The sequence below is a fragment of the Vulpes vulpes genome, chromosome 2 (assembly GCF_048418805.1).
Source record: "Vulpes vulpes isolate BD-2025 chromosome 2, VulVul3, whole genome shotgun sequence".
Lineage (NCBI taxonomy): Eukaryota > Metazoa > Chordata > Mammalia > Carnivora > Canidae > Vulpes > Vulpes vulpes.
This window is the reverse complement of record NC_132781.1, coordinates 14039681-14045680: the sequence shown is the minus strand read 5'-3', so window position 1 is coordinate 14045680 and position 6000 is coordinate 14039681. Positions and strand designations below refer to the sequence as shown.

General features: G+C 46.4%; 1 non-coding gene across 1 annotated transcript; it reads left to right on the top strand.

Moving 5' to 3' along the window:
• The first annotated feature begins 1805 nt into the window (after positions 1-1805).
• Positions 1806-1878, top strand: TRNAR-CCG (transfer RNA arginine (anticodon CCG)). Its single transcript has one exon. It is a non-coding gene; the product is annotated as a tRNA-Arg (tRNA).
• The last annotated feature ends 4122 nt before the right edge of the window (positions 1879-6000 follow it).

The window sequence follows — 6000 nt, the reverse complement described above, 5'->3', positions numbered from 1 at the left end:
TTCAGACCCAGACGGCCTTGCTCAACCACTGTTCTGTACCCTCACCTGAAAACAGTCTGAAACAGAAATATGATGTCAAAAGTTTCCTTTGAAAGGTAAAACGTTGCCCTGGGGGTACCATACACCCTCTACTCTTAGCTATTATACTTTGGATGGAGGTTCAGGAGAGAGCCTTGTCTGGCCTAGGCCAACCAGTACATTCCATCCCCAGACAGGGGATTGGTTTGATGATGAAGATAACACAATGCAATAAAATGTTTATTGAGGCCTTTGGGCATAAGACAGCCTCTCTCTTTCACAGGACTGGGTGTGCTAGTGTGAGCCTGAAACTCTGCTGCTTTCAGAGAAGCAAATCCAAGTGTGCCTAAGGCTAAATAATTGTAGTTTGTCTGTCAGTCATTGTTTCAAGTAAAAACCATTTTCCACTGAAAAAAGCAGTTAGTTTAGCTTGCAACTGAAACATCAAACATTTTTTCCCCTCAAAAGACAACCACTGAGGGGTGACTCGCTGGCTCAGTCCTCTGAACTTGCGACTCTTGATCTCAGGGTTCTGAGTTCCATCCCCACGTTTGGGGTAGAGATTACCTAAAAATGAAATGCTTTTAAAAAGTGAAAAAAAAAAAAAAAAGACAACCATTGTATTTTGGTATGTGCTAGAAGTGGTTGTCTTTTTTTGTACCATGAATAAGTGAATTATCATTTACTAATAATGTCCTAGTTTTCATCAAAAGCATTTCCTTAATGACTCAGGGTCCACAGGGAATAAAACAGTGACATATGACACACAGACACGTAAGATTTCAAAGATACACACCGAAGTGTTAATCGTGGTAAGCTCCACATGGTAGAATTTTGGTCAATTTCCATCTTCATTATTTGGTTCACCCATACTTCTTACAATTCTACAATGAACAGGCGTTAGGTGTCTAAGGAGAAAAACGAAATTATCTATTTTTAAAAACCACAAAAGCCGCATCTTCACGTGCAACAAGCATAGACATACTGCGCGTGGCACCAAAAAGTCTCTGAATCTTATCCAAGACCTAGGATAGGATAAAAAAATTAATAATAATAATAAATACAAAAGCAAATCCATATTATATTAATGGACCTTGTTATATCCATTTCTCCTTTAATTCGGAAGGAAAGCAGAGAAAGGGGAGAAAAATGAATTTAATCGAGGGAGAAATGCATATTTGTAAAAAAAAAAAAAAAAATTTTTTTAAACTTTTAAAAAGGCTGTTCCTGCTGGAATCCCCCAAGAGTCCCCAGGACATCCCAGTTTATGATACAGCTACAGGCTGACCGCGGGCAAGAGAGGAAAGGAGGGGCAGGACGGGACGGGAAGGTTGCGGGCCGTGCAGGTGCGGGCCGGGGCGTGCAGGTGCGGGCCGGGGCGTGCAGGTCCAGCTCCGCGGGAGGCGGCACCGTCGCGGGCCCAGGAACTTTGTAAAACGCAGACGCGCGGGCTCATCCAGCCACACACAATTAGCACAATTAGCACAGGCACTGGAACTTCGTCTGTTTCCCCCAGCGCGCGTGACGCGCAGCCAGGACGGGAACCTTCCGAGGAGCCCGCTGCGGACAGCAGCTCTCAGCCGCCCGCGTGCCGGCCACGCAGCCGCCGGGCCCAGGGAGCCGGGAGGGCTACGCGCAGGCGCACGGGGGCTGCAGGAGGGCGCAGGGGGCGCAGGCGCGCGCTACCGTCTCTGGGGGCGGCGCCTGGCGCGGGGCCGCGGAGCGCGGGGCGGGGCGCGATGATGGCATCGCGTAAGGAGACGGTGTGAGAACCCGGATCCTGTGGTGACCCAGTGGCCTAATGGATAAGGCATCAGCCTCCGGAGCTGGGGATTGTGGGTTCGAGTCCCATCTGGGTCGCACGGAGATTAGTTTTGGTGGAGAGGGAGGCGGTCGTGGGGGCTGATGGCGGGGAAGTAGATTTTGATCTGTGATCCTTTCGCGTCTCTGACAGCGATCTAGAGAACAGCTGTACCTACAGGTTAGGCACTGCGCGTCCGCGCGTTAAAGACCCTGCCGCTGAGACTTTGCAGCTGAAGGCTGAGACTTGGCACAGAACGGGGGCACTTGCATTGAGGTTTTTTGTTTTTTGTTTTTTGTTTTTTTAAGAAAAAAATCCTTAGGGAGCACGACCTGCCGACTAGACAGATGGCATCCCCCCCCCTCTTTGGTCCACCTTCTCTAGCATAGCTTCACGGTGGGCAGCCACACGTGCAGAGCTCCCCCCCCGCCCCCCACCGTCAGGGGTGTGGGAGCCCTCCCGACGCGCTGGCTCCGAACAGATTCCCTTGCAGCACTAAGGACAGTTTATAGGGAAGCCACGTGCTGTTGCAACGGACAGGTTGATAGTAAACGCATTTTGTGGTTTCTATTCCCAAGCATTATGAACAACCGACTGTACTTAGAATGGATGGATGTGTGGTTTGGGGGTATGTGTCGGTGTATGTTTCATTTGCAAATTCATGTAATAAAAGAAATACAGACTTTCAGCTTTTCAGACCAGTTCAGTTGGCCGTCTTGAAAAGTTTAAACTCTTCTTGCAACACTCGTACAAGAGGAGTACCAGCGGGTTACTTCTACTCTTTAGAAACAACTAAATACAAAATGCAATATGCTACCCTGGATTTGAACCTCAAACAGAAAAAGGACGTTAGTGGGGAGAAACAGTCTGGAGCTTAGTTAGATATGCCAACACGCAGTTCTTCTTACGTCAAATGTACATGGTGACGTTAACATCAGTGCAAACTGGCTGACGGGTATAGGAGCCCTCTGTTCTGTCTTTGCAACTTCTCTGTAAATCTGACATTATTCCAAAATTAAAACTTTAGTTTATTTTTTTAATTAAAAAAAAAGTATTTATTTATTTATTTGAGAGAGAGAGAGAGAGAAAGCATGGGAGTACAAGCAGGAGGGGCAGAGAGAGAGGGAGAGAGAATCTCAAGCAGACTCGCTGCCCAGCGTGGAGCCCGATTAGGGGCTCCATTTCATGACCCTGGAATCATGACTTGAGCTGAAATCAAGAGTTGAGTGCTTAACCGACTGTGCCAGCCCAGCCAGGTGCTCCCCAAATTAAAATTTTATTAAAAACCAAAGAACCAGTGGAGAAACAGGACTGATATTCTTACCCACTTTTTTAAGATTAGGAATGTAGTGCTGTATTTTTTAAAAATATTTAATTTATTTATTCATGATAAACAGAGAGGGAGAGAGGCAGAGACACAGGCAGAGGGAGAAGCAGGCTCCATGCAGGGAGCCCAAAGAGGGACTCGGTCCCAGGTCTCCAGGATCAGGCCCTGGGCTGAAACTGCTGAGCCACCGGGCTGCCTTGTATTTTTTTTTTTAAATAGATTTGATTTATTCATTTGAGAGACAGACAGGACAAGCAGAGGGAGGGACATGGGGAGAGTGAGAAGAGAAGCAAACTCCCCACTGGACCTGATCCTACGACCCCAGAATCATATCCCCACTGAAGTCATAGGCTTAACCTGACTGAGCCACCCAGGTACCTCTCGAATGGTAAATTTAAGACACACCTTTCCAGTCCTTATCTTGCTTAACATTACTCTGAAGATTGAAGTTCCTGACCAGTCCTTCCTTTTATTTTTTTATTTTTTAAAAATTTTATAATTTATTTGAGAGAGAGAGCATAAGAGAACACAAGCAGGGGGAAGGGGTAGAGGCAGAGGGAGAAGTGGACTCCCCCACCAAGCAGAGAGCCCCAGCTGTGACTCAATCCCAGGACATATCCCAGGATCATGATCTGAGGCAAAGGCAGATGCTTAACTGACTCAACTACCCAGGTGCCCACTTCAACCTTTTTGAAAATATGAGGGTTTTTTTTTAAGTAAGTTATTTGCATAATGTGGGGCTTGAACTCACAGCCTTGGCATGCTCTACTGACTGAGACGGCCAGGTGCCCCACCAGGCCTTCCTTCTTGAAAGACTCTTTTCCCAGGCTTCCAGAAAAGCCCATATCCTCAGTTCTCCAAACAACTTATTTTCAATCTCCTTTGCTAGTTCTCTCTAGGTGCCAACAATGGAAACAAACCAGCTCAACCTAAGCAAAGCAAATAATAATTCGTTGGAAAGACATGGGGGAAGGGGAGCACTCATTAAATAGTCGGGCAATCAGGCTCAGGAACCGGCAAGAAATCAAGGACAACCAATGCCCCCCTCCCCCCAAAATCAAGAAGCTGAAAGTACAGCGACTCTCATAGCCAGAAATGCCTGGTTGGGAGGCCGCCACTGCTGTCATCATTGGCACTCGTCACGCAGCTAGAGCTGCAGTAAGTGCTTCTGACAGTTCTCTTCATCCTCGGGCCACTTGCTCTGGAATCAAGTTTTCAACGAAATGCTTAGAATTGCCCAGCTTGGATCAAGGACCTTTCTCCTGTTAATCCATGGGGCCAAAGAGCAATTACCCTCCCACCAATTCTTCCCTTGAGGTGGAGAGGTAATTCCTTAAAAGTAAAAAGAGGCATGCATGCTAGCTAGCCATTGACACACAAACACCTTTCCTCAGCACGAATTTGGTACATTTTGTTCTAAATAATCCATATTCATTGGTCTACTACTACTGTTGATTTCAGGGGATGTAGACCAGGAATTTTTTTTTTCTCATTGAACCATTTAAATGAGTCTCAAAATTTTGTGGCAGATTTTTGGTCAAGATATTTCCATTAAGAATTACTGACTTTCTTGCTGCCTGAGTGGCTCAGCGGGTGAAGCATTTGACTCTTGATTTCAGCTCAGATCATGATCTCAGGGTCACAACATTGAGCCCTGCATTGGTTAAAAAAAAAATTACAGATTTTAAAAACTAATAACGTAAAACTAATACACACACACAAATTGTCCTTTCCTTCTGAAGGTTTTATGATGTTTAACTATCATTAACTAGTTATTATTAACTAGTCTTTTAACTTTAAACTGAAATGGGCAATTGAGACATTGAGTTCTGAGACCATTCTTTCGCCACTGATTAATACTAGGGTGGTAGGTGTTGGGGATAATATCCATTTAGCCTTCTGGGCCTCTAGGCAGACTTGTGACCTTCCTGTCTACTGCTTTGATGACACAGCAACCACTTGTCTTATGTTATGAACAGCAAAACGGCCTGGACAAGTATAGTCAGAGAAGTTCTTTTTTTTTTCTTTTTTTAAGATTTTATTTATTTATTCACGAGAGACACAGAGAGAGAGAGAGAGAGGCAGAGACATAATCAGAGGGAGAGGCAGGGTCCCCACGGGGAGCCCAATGTGGGACTCAATCTCAGGACCGTGGGATCACGACCTGAGCCAAAGGCAGATGCTCAACCACTGAGCTACCCAGGGCCTCCTGGTCAGAGAAATTCTTAATACACATGGCCTTGCCAGGGACCGTATCAGTGATGGCAGCATCACCAGATTTCAAGAATTTGGGGCCACCTTCCAGTTTTCCCAGGAAAGACAACCTCCTTCAGCTCTACAAGCATGTGAACAATGCGAGCCATATGACTACCCAGCACTACTTAGGCCTGGATGGTTCAGGAGAATCACCTGAGCCATGAAACCAGCTGCTTCCATGGGTGGGTCATTTTTGCTGTCACCAGCCACACTGCCACGATGAACATCTTTAACAGATACCTTCTTTTTTTTTCTAGAGAGAGATGGAGAGAATGCAAGCAGGTGAGCGGGGTGGAGGGGAGGGGCAGAGGAGAGGGAGAGAGAGAATCAGAAGCAGGCTCCATGCTCAGCGCAGAGACTAACACCGGGCTTGATCTCATGACCTGGAGATCATGATGTGAGCTGAAATCAAAAATTGGATGCTCAACTGACTGCGCCACCCAGGCGCTCCTGACAGACACTTTCTTGACTTTGAAGCCCACGTTGTCCCCAGAAAGAGATCCACCCAAACCTTCAAGGAGCATCTCAACTGTTTCATTTCACTTATACTCACATCACTTGTAGCATTGACTGGAGCAAAGGAGGAACATGCCAGGTC